At 36.7% G+C, this 17107-nt stretch overlaps 1 long non-coding RNA gene across 1 annotated transcript; it reads right to left on the bottom strand.

Annotated features, from left to right (window-relative positions):
- Window positions 1-600: 600 nt before the first annotated feature.
- On the bottom strand, window positions 601-15335 carry LOC118762439. Its single transcript, XR_004998191.1, has 3 exons — window positions 15308-15335; window positions 5665-5669; window positions 601-694 (listed from the first exon to the last, which is right to left on the bottom strand). It is a non-coding gene; the product is annotated as an uncharacterized LOC118762439 (long non-coding RNA).
- Window positions 15336-17107: the final 1772 nt, after the last annotated feature.

Genomic DNA, 17107 nt, shown 5'->3' with positions numbered 1-17107 from the left:
TGAGTACATGTGTCTTAGGAATATTCAGTCACCTACATGCTAATTCAATGAGAAAGCAATTCAGTTAATTGAACAACTGAATCTTTGTTATCAAAATCAACAGAGATTCCTCTAAATGAGTGCATACCAGTGCAGTTAATTGGATAAATACATGTGCAAGTATGTGCACGTGTATGTTGCAGTGCAAGGTTGTATTTAGGTGTTTGAGTGTGTGCATACATGTGCAGGTTCATATGTGCATATGCATGTGTATGTACATGTTTGCATGCATCTGTGTGTATCTGTGTGTGTGTGTGTGTTCTTAATTGGATAAACTGTTTAGTAAATGTACTAGAAATTCTTACTCTGTTTCAAATAATCCATGGTGTCTCTTAGAAAAAAATGCCTTTTTACCAGTTTTGTCAAAAATGTTGCTGCTTTGCTTTAATAAACTTTCTAGTAAGCCACAGTATCATCAAAAATACTGCTTCTATACAAAAGAAATAGAGGTCATGTATCAATACACGTAATCGGATCTTACGACAGTGTGTAGTCAGTCTCAATAATATGATAGAACTAATCATTGTGATCATGAGCATCATCCACATCCACATCATCATCATCACCATCATTTAGCATACGTTTTCCATGCTGGCATGGGTTGGGCAGTTTGACCAGAGTTGGTAAGGTCAAGGGCCGCACCAGACTCCATTGTCTATTTTGACATAGTTTCTACAGCTGGATGCCCTTTCTAATGCCAACCACTCCACAAAGTGTACTAACTGCTTTTTATGTGGTACCAGCACCAGTGCTTTTAATGTGGCAGCAGCACAAATGCTCTTTAAGTGGCACCAGCACTGGTATCAATGGATGGGTCTTCTTGAGTACAAGCAAAGCAAATGACAGAATTATACATTTTATAGCACAGCTGTTGTTTTTTTTTATCATAGTAATCATTTGTTGGAAGGTGTCAAAATTGTGATGATATTTGGTCAACAGCTGATGAAGGATTGAGCTTGTTTGCATCCTATGTGTGAGTTTTTTCCATTTTTCCATGTTTATTTGATATCACTGTATATGACATCTTTATAATCATTCTTATACTCATTTATAATCATTTGTGACACAAGCGCAAAGCCATAAATTTGTGGGGAATAGATGGATCAATTAAATCATTCCTGTATTTCATTGATGCCTTAATTTATCAACACCTCTGAAGAATGAAAGGCAAAGTTGAACTCAACAAATTTCGTAGCAGAATGTAGAATCAGAACGAGTGATTCTTTCTAATTTAGGCACAAGGCCTGACCTGAAACTTTTGTTGGGTAGAGATTAGTCGATTACATCGACCCTAGTGCATAACTGGTACTTATTTTATCAATCCCGAAAAGATAAAAAGCAAAGTTGACCTTGGCAGAGTTTGAACTCAGAACATAAGGCCAGAAAAAAGGCTGCTTAGCATTTTGTCCAGTGCTCAAACAGTTCCACCAAAACGCTTTTTGTCCACTGCATTAACCCTTTCGTTACTGTATTTATTTTGAGATGCTCTGTGTTTCTTTCAATTGATTTTAGATATAACAAAGAATTTAGTAACATAACTTAGTTATCATTAAGCTAGTGTTAGGAATATGTATTGTGGCTAAAGTTTGGTGGAAGATTTTAATTCAGAACTTTTGAAAATAAGACGTTTGTACAACAGAGCCAGAGGCAGTTTCAGCTGGGTTGGTATCAAAAGGGTTAAAGTGTTTTTCAGTCCAACACCAAGTAATTTCTAACATTGACAGCACAAGGCCATAAATTTAGTTGGAGGGAATCATTTGATCAAATCAACCTCCATACTTGACTTTGGAAGAAAGAAAAGAAAAGATTACATCGGCTAGATTTGAACTTAGAATGTAAAGAATGCAACCTGGCAGAAACATTAGCATGTCAGACGAAATGCTTAGCACTACTTAATCTATCTTTATGTTCTGAGTTCAAATTCCGCCAAGGTCAACTTTGCGTTTCATCCTCTCTGCGTTGGTAAATTAAGTACCAGTTGTGTACTGGAATCAATCTAATCGATTGGCCTCCTTCTCCAAAATTTCCGGCCTTGTGCCCAGAGTTGAAAAGAATATTTATTCTAGTTTTCTGTATTCTGAGTTCAAATCATGCCATGACTTATTATGTGGTAGACTTAATCCAGCCAATTAATAGATTTAATATTGGTTCCAAATTTTGGCACAAGACTAGCAATTTATTGGAAGGGTGTAAGTAGATTGCATCGACCCCAGTACTCAGCTGGTACATATTTTATCAACTCCTAAAAGGATGAAAAACAAAGCTTACTTTGGCAGAATTTGAACTCAGATCATAAAGATGGATGAAATGCCACTAAGCATTTTTCCCACTGGTTCAAACGATTCCACCAGCTCATTGCCTCAGTAGTAGACTTAATATTGCCAGCTGGCAAGGTGGTAAACTGGTAGAATTGTTATCACACTGGACAAAATTCTTAACCACATTTCATCTGTCTTTATGTTCTGAGTTCAAATTTCTGCTGAGGTCAACTTCACCCTTCATCCTTTTAGGGTCAATAAAATAAGTACCAGTCAAATACTGTGGTTGATCTAATCTACTTGCCCCTCCCTTCAAAATCTGCTGACCCTGTGTCAAAATTTCAAGCCAATATTGTCTTCTGGCACCTTGGAGTCTTTTTGCAGAGCCCACTTTGTTACAAGCTCTAGTTTGAGGATACCTTTATGCACATGGTTACTCACTTCTCCAGTCTCAGAGGCCCTATGTAGTGTCATGGGATTGGTATTACTTACCCTCTAGAGTAAAAGGGGAAAAAAAAAAAAAAAAAAATCGAAGATTTCTTCTTTGTTGAGTGTTATTATTCAAGGAAGAATATAACAGAATGAAATTCTTCCCTCTTTTTTCTTCTTTCTCCAAACTTACAGGACGGTTTCAGCACAGCACAGCACATGACCTCAACAAAGCTCTTGGCACATGCACAGATGCAGATATGCGCAAATCCACACACACACACACACACACACACAACTCTTAATGGAATAACAAATCAAATAATAAAATAAGGATAATCAGCAGAATTAGCAGACCAATACTTGCTGCATTACAATAAAAATAAGAAATCTTTCGAGATAATTGAGATGAAGTAGTGAGACAAATGTTTTAGACAAGGCCCCTCGTTAGAGAATAAAGAGGATAATACAATACTACATGCAATTCACAATATATCAAGGATGCCATTATACAAACTCAGCAGCATGGCGGAATGTATAAAACCGACTAAACACAGAGTGAAAGTTCCAAATAAATAGATTGAAAATTTGAGTCTTGAAGACTGCATTCAAAACATTCATTTAGACAGCTAACCCTGTGTTAAAGGTCTGGCCAGGCAGAGCTAAGTAGAGAAATTCAACAATTGCCCCCACTGCACACATACACGTGCACACACACACATACACACACATACACATACACACATGCATATTTGTATCTTCTTTTTCCACCCCTTCTTCCTCCTCCCATCTTCTCCCTCCTCTCCCTTTCTCCCTCCTCCCTTCTTCTCCCTCCTCTCCCTACTCTTCCGCATCCTCCTCATCATCGTCATCGTCACAACTACCACCACCATCATTGACTTCATTGTCCTTCTCCTCCTCCTCCTCCTCCTCATCATCATCATCATCATCATCATCCTCATCATTATCATTGTCATCACCACCACCACCACTATCACCACTACAATCATTGACTTCATTATCATCATCATCATCATCATCATCATTCTCCACTTCTCCTTCAGCATCATCACAATCATCATCATCATCATCATTGTCACCATCCGCATCATTATTTTCACATCTTCTTTTTCATGGCTGCATGAGTTAGATGAGAATTACTGAGGTAGTTTTCCTATAAGCTAGTTGCCCTTCCTTTTGCCAAACCGTATTTGTATCCAAGTAAACTACTCATTCCCCTAAATTACTAGAATTAGTACCTTGGATAGTTTCCAGTAAGGGAATTGCTTGATGACTTCGCCTGTTTAGTGGCTGACATAAACGACGACAACCTCATTACAGCAATATTGTTTTTATGAAGGACATAAAGGCTGTCAAGACAGAGATAGGAAGACAAGATTACACACACATGCACACACAAACACATATACATCATACACACACACATATATATCATCATCATCATCATCATCATCATCATCCTTTAACGATCATGTTTGAATGATGGATTTTACGTGCCATCGGCACGGCTATATACATACGTATATATATATATATATATATATATATATATATATATATATATATATATATATAATATATATATATATATATATATATATATATATATATATATACCGGAGTAAACACATAAATGTGAAACAAGGTGGAAAAAAGAGTACTCAAATACCAGTGGTAGAGTAATATGCTTTATTTAAAGCAGCAGAAAATTCAACAAAACCTGTTACTCTGAGTTTCACGTAGCCGTTCATCGGACAGTTTTTGCTAGCAAAAACTGTCCGATGAACGGCAACGTGAAACTCAGAGTAAGTTTTTGTTGAATTTTCTGCTGCTTTAAATAAAGTATATATATATATATATACATACATATATATACTTATATACACATATATCGTGGTCAATGCCAGGTCAGCCTGACTGGCACCCATGCCGGAGGTATGTAAAAAGCACCATCCGAATATGGTTGATGCCAGTGGCCCCTGACTGGCTCCCGTGTCAGTGACATATAAAAAGCACCATCTGAATGTGATCAATGCAAGGGCCACCTGACTGGCTCTGTACCAATGGCATGTAAAAGCACCCACTACACTCTCAGCAAGGTTGACGTTCAGAAGGGCATCCAGCTGTAGAAACATTGCCAGATCAGATTGGATCCTGCTGCAGCCACTGGCTTTCCAGACCTCAGTCAAGCTGTTCAACCCATACCAGCATGAAAAATGGACATTAAACGATGATGATGATGATGATGATGATGATGATATATGTGTGTGTGTATATATTTTTTTATTCTTTTACTTGTTTTAGTCGTTTGACTGTGGCCATACTAAAGCACTACCTTTAAGGATTTTTTTAGTCAAAGAAATCGACCCCAAGATTTATTCTTTGTAAGCTTAGTACTTATTGTATTGGTCCCTTTTGCTGAACTACTAAGTTACAAGAACGTGAAGAAACCAACATTGGTTGTCAAGTGATAGTGAAGGTACAGACATAGACAAAAATACACACACACACACACATAAATATATATATATATATTTGTGAAGACCCATTGAGGCAAGTGAGGATCAGAATCGAAATCGATCAATGGAAATCGATCAATGGAAATTGCAGATGTGTTACCAGTGCCGGTGGCATGTAAGAGAACTTTCCGTTTCGCGACCGTTGCCAGCACCGCCCCGTTTCGTGTCCGTTGCCAGCCTCGCCTGGCCCTCGTGCCGGTGGCACATAAAAAGCACCATCCGTTCGTGGCCGTTTGCCAGCTCTGTCTGGCACCAGTGCGGGTGGCACGTAAAAAGCACCCACTACACTCACGGAGTGGTTGGCGTTAGGAAGGGCATCCAGCCGTAGAAACACTGCCAGATCTGACTGGGCCTGATGAAGCCTTCTGGCTTCACAGACCCTAGTAGAACCGTCCAACCCATGCTAGCATGGAAAACGGACGCTAAATGATGATGATGATGATGATGATGATATATATATATATATATATGTTGTCGAGGACATCCCCGAGTAAGAGCAGTTGGCTATTCCGCTACAAATACACAGTGGACAGACACAACATGTGGTGTCAGTTGGTGAAGTACACTGTTCGTGCCAGTCATGCAGTCAATGCGGTACATTGTTATAATGCAGGACATATTAGTGTTGAGCAAGATACAACAGTGGTGACGAGGATTCAAACGACACACAGTGGAAAATATTTAAAATCTGTTGAAGAAGGATTTGAACAACACGTAGTGGAAAATATTAAAAATCCTCTCACTTTGTAAAAGAGGGGATGAGGATTCTAATTTCATGCACTCCACAATAGTGTGATACAGAAAAAAAAAAATAATATAAGTCTGTTTGAAGTATTCCAGTCAGGTTGCTATGTGTTTGTAAGTGCTGCTGGTAAGAATGTAGAGCTGGTACTACCTGGGGCATTCTGGAGAAAGAAATTCTGTGAGTGAAAGGAAAAACTGGAATATGAAAAAAAAAATATAATAATGGTGTGTAAAGAAGAATAAAGAAAAATAATAATGATGATGATGATGATGATGATGATGATGATGATGATGCATTGAAGGATTTCAGTCAGGTCACTAATATATTTGAAGTACTACTGGTAAGAATGTAGAGCTAGTACTACCTGGGGCATTCTGGAAAAAAAGATTCTGTGTGTGGAAGAAAAAGAAATGGAATAGGAAAAAAACAAAATATATAATAATGTTGTGTGAAGAAAACAAAAATCTCAAAAGGGGAGGTATTCTGAAGGACACACCTGAGTGAGAGAAGTAGGCTGTTCCACTACAAATAAACATTAGCCAAACATTATCCTGATGGGAAAACACCTTTCATCTTGAAACCAAAGATGTTTGTTTTCCTTCTAGTACTGACTTAAGCTGCTCAAGCTGCTGGCAGTAGATCTCCTTTGTTATCCTTTGGTTTGGGTTTAAAAGTTCAAAGTAGACTAAACCTTTCATATCCCACCAAACAGATAACAAGACCTTACGTGTGTGAAGACCTTCTTTAGCCTGTGGTGCAAGTGTTTCTCATTTCCCTACCCGGTCTTGACTTTTTTATAGAGAATCCATTTCTCATCACCAGTCACTATTCAGTCCAAAAGAGGTTCATTCGTGAGATGTGACAGCAAAGAAGAAGATACATTCACTCTCTGCATGCGATTAGACTCAGAAAGTTTGTGAGAAACCCATTGAGCCAGTTTACTGACTTTTCTGATTATATGCAGGTGTTGATGAATAGTTGAATGACCATATCCAAGCTTCTCTGCTAGTTCCTCAACAGTTATGATGGGATTTTGTTCCACTAGGGTTTGCAGGATGTCCTCATTGCACTCTACAGATCTTCCAGGATGAGGCTCGTCTTCTAGGCTGTAGTCTCCAGTTTGGAATTTCTGAAACCACTGTTGACACAGGCTTATACTTATTGTCCGATCCCCATATATTGCATTAATATTCCTTGCACTTTCTATTGCGTTGTTGTCTTTATTGAACTCAAAAAGTGAAATATGCCAAATATGTTACTTTGTCACTTCCAATATAGCTTTGAGAAAATAACTGTTAAAATTGAACTACACTCTTCAAAACTTGCACTAAGAATAAGTATAAGGTAAAATTACTACCTGCTTTTATAGCAAGTTGATGCAGGTCGTTTATTCCATCACCCTATGACTTTTAGTTCATGCAATTGGAAAAACTGCAATATTTATGGAGAGCCTATGAAGCTCAGTTCACAGCCTCCTCCTCTAGATCAGTGATTTTCATAAAGTGGGTCATGTGATGATCAAAAAGATGGTGAGGTAGACTAATTGCTATGGTTAATAAAATTAACCATGGTTAATTAATTAACCATAAAATTAAAGGCAAATTCAACCTCAACAGTTGAATTTGCCTTTCATATATTCAGAGTTAATAAGATAAGTACCTGTTGGTTGAGCATTGGGATCAGTATAATCAACATTCCCCTGTATGCACGAGAATACATGCATAAAACAAAACATACAGATCTGCACATATACATATGTACATACAAAAATACCCTATTGATGTTGTTGAAATTCCAGCTGTAGAAACCATGTCAAATCAGATTGGAACTTGGAGTGGCTCTCCAGCTTACTAATTTTCAGTCAAACCATTAACCCATGCCAGCATGGAAAGCAGACATTAAATGATGATGATGATGATGATGACCTTGAATCTAGGTTAGAAACCAAATTTTTCTCTATTGGCAAGAAATCTTGAAATAAAACTGAATAGTGACATACATACATACCTGCGATTAGCTGCTGTCTTAAAATGTCGTCAAGGTACAACCTTCCTATGCAGCATGATGTTGTTGCTAAAACAATTTACAATGCCATCTGCAAAAAAAGACTGCTCTGAATTAAAGTTAGAAAATCCTTCTGTTATGGAATAAATTCATAAACACCAATTCAAGGAATACTGTTGGAATATTCCCATCAAAACTTCTGTCAAATGTAAACATAACAAGCCAAATATTCTTGTTTGGGACGGAGGGGCAAAGATATGTACCTTCATTGAAGTCAGCTGCCCTGCAGATGTAAACATCTCTTCGAAAATCAAAGGAAAAGAGGATATCTATGGACAACTTGTTTGAAACCTCCAGCTTCTATATCCAGACTATGAAATCAGATTCATACCAATAATAACTGGAGCATTAGGTTTTGTTAGTAAATGCTTAAAGGAGTATCTGAATAAACTGGAATTTTCAGATAGAGAAATTGACTGGCCAATTCGTACATTACAAGTGCAATCTGTGAGTGGAACAATAAAAATATGCAAGACTTTTCTCAAGTTCCAAATGTGAATTTGCCTGTGTTAACTACATCCCAAAGATGGAGCTTTGTATCTTTGTTGGAAACCAGGTCTCTCCTCAGTGGAAGATTTATAATCATTAAAAAATAGAGGAGACGCACATACATACATACATATACATACATAGACACATAAATACACACACATATACACATACACACACATACACACACAAATGCATGCACACAGACACACACCCACATACATACATACAGAATATAAGAATTAACAGACTATAATGATTTATATAGCAATGGCTTTATCTAGCCAAGGTTACTTAGAGTACATATAAATCCTTCCAGTTTTAAAAGATAAATGCAAAACTATGGCCATCATAATTAGCTTATAAACAAAAATTTAATGAAGTTAGAAAATTTCTTTAAACTGGGATCAAGACTAAGAATGGAAAATCAGACAACAAACTCTACATATTCAATTTATTGCATATTTACCGATGTACTAAATTACCTGGCACTACACAAACACACTTTTATACAATGCGACTATTTTTTGCGTTGTTTACATTTCAGAGTAAAAATGGCCTTCTTGCACATAATGTAATTTAATATTTAAATAATATAATGCAATGTAGCATAATATAGTTATTTTAGTGTTCTGCAAAAGTCTATAAATGGACTACTAAAAGTGAGTGAGAACGTTTATACAGATGAAGCTCCAACAGCAATAAAAGCCATGATGTATCTGAAAATTCTAACATATTTTGATGATTCCGTTAATGGACTGAAATTCTAAGGTCAATTTCTGTGTATCTATCCGTTAAAGTAGCTTACTCTTTCTATATAGTCAGTCATTCTAACTATTGATTGGAACTGTCTTTGGCATCTATAAATTTTGCAATGCATACCTATCTACCTAGTTACCAACCTACCTGCCTACCTACCTATCTACCTACCTACCGACCTACCTACCGACCTGCCTACCTACCTAACTACCTTCCTACCTACCAACCTATATACGTACATGCATACATACATGAAAAATATATATACGTACATACATACATACATATATAATTACATACAGATATATGTATCATATATTATATAAATCATCATCATCGTCATCACCATCATCATCTTCATCACTATCATCATCATCATCATCATTTAATGGCTGTTTGTTATGCTGGTGTATGCTGGACTTCATATATTATATGTGTGTGTCTACCTGTGAGTGTGTGTGTGTATGTGTGTTTGTGTGTGTACATATGTGTATAAATATATATGTATATATATGTATATATATATATATATATATATATATATATATATATATATATATAATTTGTTTTAGGGTTTGAAAATGGACCTGAATTTATACATTTTAAAATTTTGTTATAGATTTTGTAATCTATCTATCTATCTATCTAGCTAGCTAGCTAGCTATATTTATATATATATATAATATATATATATATTATATATATATATATATATATATATATATATATTATATATATATATATTTGTAATATATAATATTATGTACATGATGTTTACATATACAGATATACATTTAGAAGGCGGCAAGCTGGTAGAAACACTAGCACACCAGACGAAATGCTTAATCCCTTTGTCTGTCTTTGTTTGTCCCCTCTATGTTTAGCCCCTTGTGAGCAATAAAGAAATAAGAAATGTTAGCACGCCAGGCAAAATGCTTAGCAGTATTTCGTCTGCCGTTATGTTCTGAGTTCAAATTCCACCAAGGTTGACTTTGCCTTTCATCCTTTTGGGGTCGATAAATTAAGTACCAGTTATGCACTGGGGTCAATATCTTTGACTTAATCCCTTTGTTTGTCCTTATTTGTCCCCTCTATGTTTAGCCCCTTGTGGGCAATAAGGAAATAATAAACGTTAGCACGCCGGGCAAAATGTTTTGCAGTATTTTATCTGCCTTTACATTCTGATTTCAAATTCCACTGAGGTCAACTTTGCTTTTCATCCTTTCGGGGTTAATAAATTAAGTACTACTTATGCACTGGGGTCGATGTAATTGACTTAATCCCTTTGTCTGTCCTTATTTGTCCCATCTATGTTTAGCCCCTTGTGGGCAATAAAGAAATAACAAACCGTACCAGAGCATGGCACAGTCTTCTGTCTTCAGATGTAAGGTAAAGTCACCTTCATGAGTCATACTGACTCATAAGGGCCGGTTTACCAGTTTCGTGACATATATATTCCCCACCCAGATGGAACACCGGTTTGTCATAGGATTATTCTTTTATTCTTTTACTTTTTTCAGTCATTTGACTGTGGCCATGCTGGAGCACCACCTTTAGTTGAATCAAATCAACTCCAGGACTTATTCTCCGTAAGCCTAGTACTTATTCTATGTGTCTCTTTTTCCGAACCGCTACGTTACAGGGACCTAAACATACCAGCATTGGTTTTCAAGCGATGTTTGGGGAACAAACACAGATACACAACATATACAGACACATAGATATACATATATACGGCGAGCTTCTTTCAGTTTCCATCAGCCAAATCCACTCACAAGGCTTTGGCGGCCCAAGCCTACAGTAGAAAACACTTGCCTAAGGTGCCACACAGTGGAACTGAACCCGGAACCATGTGGTTGGTAACCAAGCTACTTACCACATAGCCACTCCTGCGCCTAAAGTTTGGCAGCTGACTGGATTGGAGCAACATGAATTGAAGTGTTTTGTTCAATAACACAACACATCACCCATTCCAGGATTTTGAACCACAATCTTACGATCATGAGTCCAACATCTTAACCACTAAGCCATGCACCTCCACTCAGGTCATCTGAATTGCCAGCTCCTTTTAAACCATCCAACCTATGGCAGCATGGTAAGGTGACATTAAATGATGATGATGATGGTTGTGGTGGTGGTGGTATATTTAGTATTCAAATAATCAAACCACGGGATAGGCTAGTGAAGGAATAAACTTAAGAAAACTGGAAGTTCCCTCCTCAGCTGCCTAATGGGTATCAATGTGATTTCGACACCTAGAGGCAGGATCACTACTTTCACCAGTAAAAAACAACCTTAGAATATAGTAGCCAACCCTGTGGTATGATGTCCAGCATTGCACTGCACTAGTTATAAGAGTGGAATTTGGAACATATTGTTAAGCCTCAACTTTTTGCAATTTATTGTACTTCAATAAGAAAAAATCCACAACCTTTCATCTCAATAAACCACATAAAACACTATTGTTCCCATGGAACAATAGTGTTTTATGTGATTTATTGAGATGAAAGTTGCTTTTTATATTTACTACAGATTTACTACAGATGAAAGTTGCTTTTTATATTTACTACAGATTACTTGAAGCTAACCTTCTTCTTACACTTTGAACTTTGGCTCCTCTTCTATTTATTTATATATTTGTGTGTGTGTGCATGTGTGTGTATGTGAGTGTGTGTGTGTGTATACATATAGAGATAGATAGATAAATAGATAGATAGATAGATAGATAGATAGATAGATAGATAGATAGATAGATAGATAGATAGATAGATAGATAGATAGATATAAGTATGTAACATTTATCCTATATCATTAAATTAATAAGTCACACCTCTTATCTAACCTTAAAAACATAACTAGTGAAGGAATAAACTTAAGAAAACTGGAAGTTCCCTCCTCAGCTGCCTAATGGGTATCAATGTGATTTCGACACCTAGAGGCAGGATCACTACTTTCACCAGTAAAAAACAGCCTTAGAAACACATAATTTAACACTGCCTGAGACTGTACAACCTAACAGTTTACACCTGGATCATAATTACTAATTTAATCACCTATAACATTAATACATTTTAATACAAACAAATATTCAATTAAATAAATTACAAAATCAATAATCATCCAGGTCAATCAACAATCCAATCGATAATAAGTAACACCTATAAAGAATAAACTAAAGAATAAATAAATGTGAACGGTATAAACTAAACTAATCAATATAGATATGTTATAATCACAAATACTGCCATGTACCATGAACATATTCAAAACAAAAAAGCCAAAAAATAACAAATACTAACTAACTGTGAACACTTAATGTCTAAATAAACACATATTCTACATCATATATGACTGTTGATTGAACCATATCCTATAGTGGAGAAAATACAACTCAAACAGCCTTAATAACTTATAACCTTAAATCAAATTACTAACCAAATAATTTAATAATCTCCACTGAACTAACATTTTTACTCACCTGGAAACTGGTTGACTGCTGATATATATATATATATATATATATATATAAAATTAAAATTTAGGGTAAAAATTGATATTTATCAATTAGAACCAGTGGTCTAGCATATTAAAGAAAGAATCCGAAGATTAAAATATTTATATATACCAATTAAGGACTGAACACGAAAAGTGGACAGTCAACATGCTAGATATAGACGTCAAATCGCCATTCTCCACAAAAAGTCTATGTTCTCAGATCAAACTCAACACAAAACCAAAGCAATAAACAAGTGAAAAATATACGAAATAAATATTTACCCATGTACTAAATTTAGTGTCGGTTGTTATTTTCCGCAAGGAAAAGTGCAACCATCATCAGCATGGTCCCATATAAAATGCAATTTGCTATACTAAATGCCAACACGATACCGAAATATCGCGTGCATGGAGTACGGCCTATTACATTTGAAATATATATTTCAAATGTCTCTACTTTTGGCGCGATGAGACCCGAGAAAACTAGCCTGCAGCTAATAGTTAGCAGCAGTTAATTTATCAGTTAGAGAACAAATATTTATATAAAATTAAAATTTAGGGTAAAAATTGATATTTATCAATTAGAACCAGTGGTCTAGCATATTAAAGAAAGAATCCGAAGATTAAAATATTTATATATACCAATTAAGGACTGAACACGAAAAGTGGACAGTCAACATGCTAGATGTAGATGTCAAATCGCCATTCTCCACAAAAAGTCTATGTTCTCAGATCAAACTCAACACAAAACCAAAGCAATAAACAAGTGAAAAATATACGAAATAAATATTTACCCATGTACTAAATTTAGTTTCGGTTGTTATTTTCCGCAAGGAAAAGTGCAACCATCTTCCTTGCGGAAAATAACAAGCGAAACTAAATTTAGTACATGGGTAAATATTTATTTCGTATATTTTTCACTTGTTTATTGCTTTGGTTTTGTGTTGAGTTTGATCTGAGAACATAGACTTTTTGTGGAGAATGGCGATTTGACATCTACATCTAGCATGTTGACTGTCCACTTTTCGTGTTCAGTCCTTAATTGGTATATATATATATATATATATATATATATATATATAACGGGAAGGTTTACGAAAATAAACAAAAGACAAAGGCAGGTGGAGTACAAACAAGCAATCATATTAGTATGGCGCTCAGGAATAGAAACAGAACAAGTCTTTTACGTTTTGAGCCTATACATACTTACATACATATATATATATATGTATGTCTGCAGTTATACAGGCACAGAAACAACCATGCACATACACACATACACACACACACACACACCACACATACATGATTGCAGTGATACAGCTCTACATTACTAAAAGTTTCACAGACATGTGGAGTGTGTAGAACAATAAGATAGCTCATTCTCCTTAGTGATGAGTACACAGCTTCTCATGGAAGCAGAGCAGGCAGTTACAAGTGCTGGGTGAGCAAAGAGTGGGGTCTATCAAGAATACACCATTCGATGTTGGAGAAATCATTTGGATGGTTCCAGAGCATCGCAATGAAACAGGATAAGGACCTAAAGTCTCCCCTATTCCTATGTCTGGAAGGTTACATGTGTGCTGTATATCTTTCATTAAAAGATACCTGTGTAGTATCTGGTGATGCCATTGGATGGTGTGAGGCAGACTCTATAGACTATTGCCTTTGAGAGACAGGATTTTCTCAGTAGAAAGTTCATGGGATTTCAACAGTTACAGATTGAAGTATACAATGGGATTCTGTAGGTGTGTGTTTGTATCTTTTGTAGGATGTAGTGTCTGAAGTGATAGTATCTAAACATAAGTAGCTAACCTTGACATTTTGAGGAGTGAAGAGTTTATAATATCTATAGTTCTTTAGGAAAGACCCATAGATATAGATATTATAGAATCCCTGTTGCCCTTACAGATTACATCCTACATGCATTGGTCTCATTCCTTCAGTTGTAATCCAACACCATCAGACTCTTACTCCTATGTAATAACTACGACCACTAAGGTTTTCAAACTCTGATTTTGGCAACCCATCCATTTGCAGTACCCAATACAAGGGATTGATGTCACTGAATATAATCTGTTGCAACCTGCTATCAAAGTGATATTAGCATCCAGCCAACATGTGTGTCTAAAAATGAATATAAAATAACAGATGTCTCTCTAATAGCATAACGATCAAATTACCATAGTTCAATAATAGAAACCTAAACACTCAGAAGCCATTTTGAATTTTTCTTTCAAATTCTCTACTCTGTCTGAACATCTGACGAGAAATGAGATTGTGCTGCTATGGACATGTGATATGTGTAGATGTATATTGAAAATAAAGGAAATCTCAAAAGCAGAATAACTATGAAAACAGCTTAGAAGATCAGGTAAATACCCTTGGAAGGCAAAAAAAGATAGCGGTCAGCAAGCTGCTACAAAGAATCAATCTCTGTATATCTCAAATTCTAGCAAAGTAATATGGGTGTGTGTGTGTGTATATACATATACATACATACACACACACACACACACACACACACCACACACACACATATATATATATATATATATATATATATGTATGTATGTGTATATATATATATATACACACACATACACACACACACACACGCACACTCATACACACACACACACACACACACACGCACACACACATAACTGGGCCCTTTGCCCAATTTCTTCTTGAAGACACTCCCATTTCTCATTATCTATCTAACTCCAGCTCTTCCTTGAAATCACTCTTCTTGCTATTCAGAACTATTTCAGTTGTTACCCATCTTTTATCCATTAATACTGTTCTCTCGGCACCTACATTTTACATAGATCATATCCACCCACACTAAGCTTCCAGATTATCTCTCTTCATCCACCACGATACGTTTCTCACTCTCCTCCTGCACCACAATACATCTCTCACTTTCCTCCTCCACTATGTCTTCCTTTCTCATCGCTATCTACTCCTGCAACCTCTCCAACAACACATCTCTCTCTTGTCTTTCTCCTGTTCACTGCATTATCATTACTATTCTGCTGCTCTTCCTCATTTTTCATATTTCTTTATTGCCCACAAGGGGCTAAACATAGAGGAGACAAACAAGGACAGACAAAGGGATTAAGTCGATTACATCGACCCCAGTGCGTAACTGGTACTTAATTTATCGACCCCAAAAGGATGAAAGGCAAAGTCGACCTCGGCAGAATCTGAAATCAGAATGTAACGGCAGACAAAATACCTATTTCTTTACTACCCACGAGGGGCTAAACACAGAGAGGACAAACAAGGACAGACAAACGGATTAAGTCGATTACATCGACCCCAGTGCGTAACTGGTACTTAATTTATCGACCCCAAAAGGATGAAAGGCAAAGTCGACCTCGGCGGAATCTGAACTCAGAATGTAACGGCAAAGAATTACCGCTAAGCATTTCGCCCCGCATGCTAACGTTTCTTATCTCTTTATTTCCCACAAGGAACTAAACATAGAGGGGACAAACAAGGACAGTCAAACGGACGAAGTCGATTACATCGACCACAGTACGTAACTGGTACTTAATTTATCAACCCCGAAAGGTTGAAAGGCAAAGTTGACCTCGTCGGAATCTGAACTCAGAATGTAACGGCAGAGAATTACCGCTAAGCATTTCGCCCAGCATGCTAAGATTTCTGCCAGCTCTTCCTTACTTTTCTCTGCACTGTCAGTCATCTCCTACCCAACTCATAGTTTATTGGTCATCCCCCACCATTTATTCCAGCCACTCTTCAACCCTACCCAATTTTTACAGTCGTTGCCTACTTCTCCACCCTTCAGCTATTTTCAATCTTTCACTCCCCCATACACTCTCGCATACTTCACCCACCCACACTCCTGGCTCCTCTGTCTCACTCATTCAATCTACCTCATACCTTGAGGGTCTATCCAGTCATCACATCATCATTGTTTTATTTATTTCTCTTTCCATCACTTCCAACATTTCTTCAAAAATTGGAATAATGAGATAGCTTCTCAACACAAGAAACTTGTTCTCCTCTTGCTCCTTCTTTCATATTAAAAGGTAAAGACCCCCTTCAGTTATGAATGACCATGGGATTACACCTAGAAAATTACCCTCCGAGGCTCAAGTCCAGGTAAGGGTTGTTTATGGAAGACCAACAGTCACCCATGCATACCAGCCTCCCCTCTCCACACCACCAATGTTATCCAAGGGAAATGCAAAGGCTGATACAGTTTGGCATCAGTGATGTCACAACTGATTATTGTAGTGAACTGGAGCAACATGGAA

The sequence above is a fragment of the Octopus sinensis genome, linkage group LG3 (genome assembly GCF_006345805.1).
Source record: "Octopus sinensis linkage group LG3, ASM634580v1, whole genome shotgun sequence".
NCBI classification, from domain to species: domain Eukaryota; kingdom Metazoa; phylum Mollusca; class Cephalopoda; order Octopoda; family Octopodidae; genus Octopus; species Octopus sinensis.
Note: the sequence above shows the minus strand (reverse complement) of the source record. Positions and strands in the feature narration are given on the sequence as shown.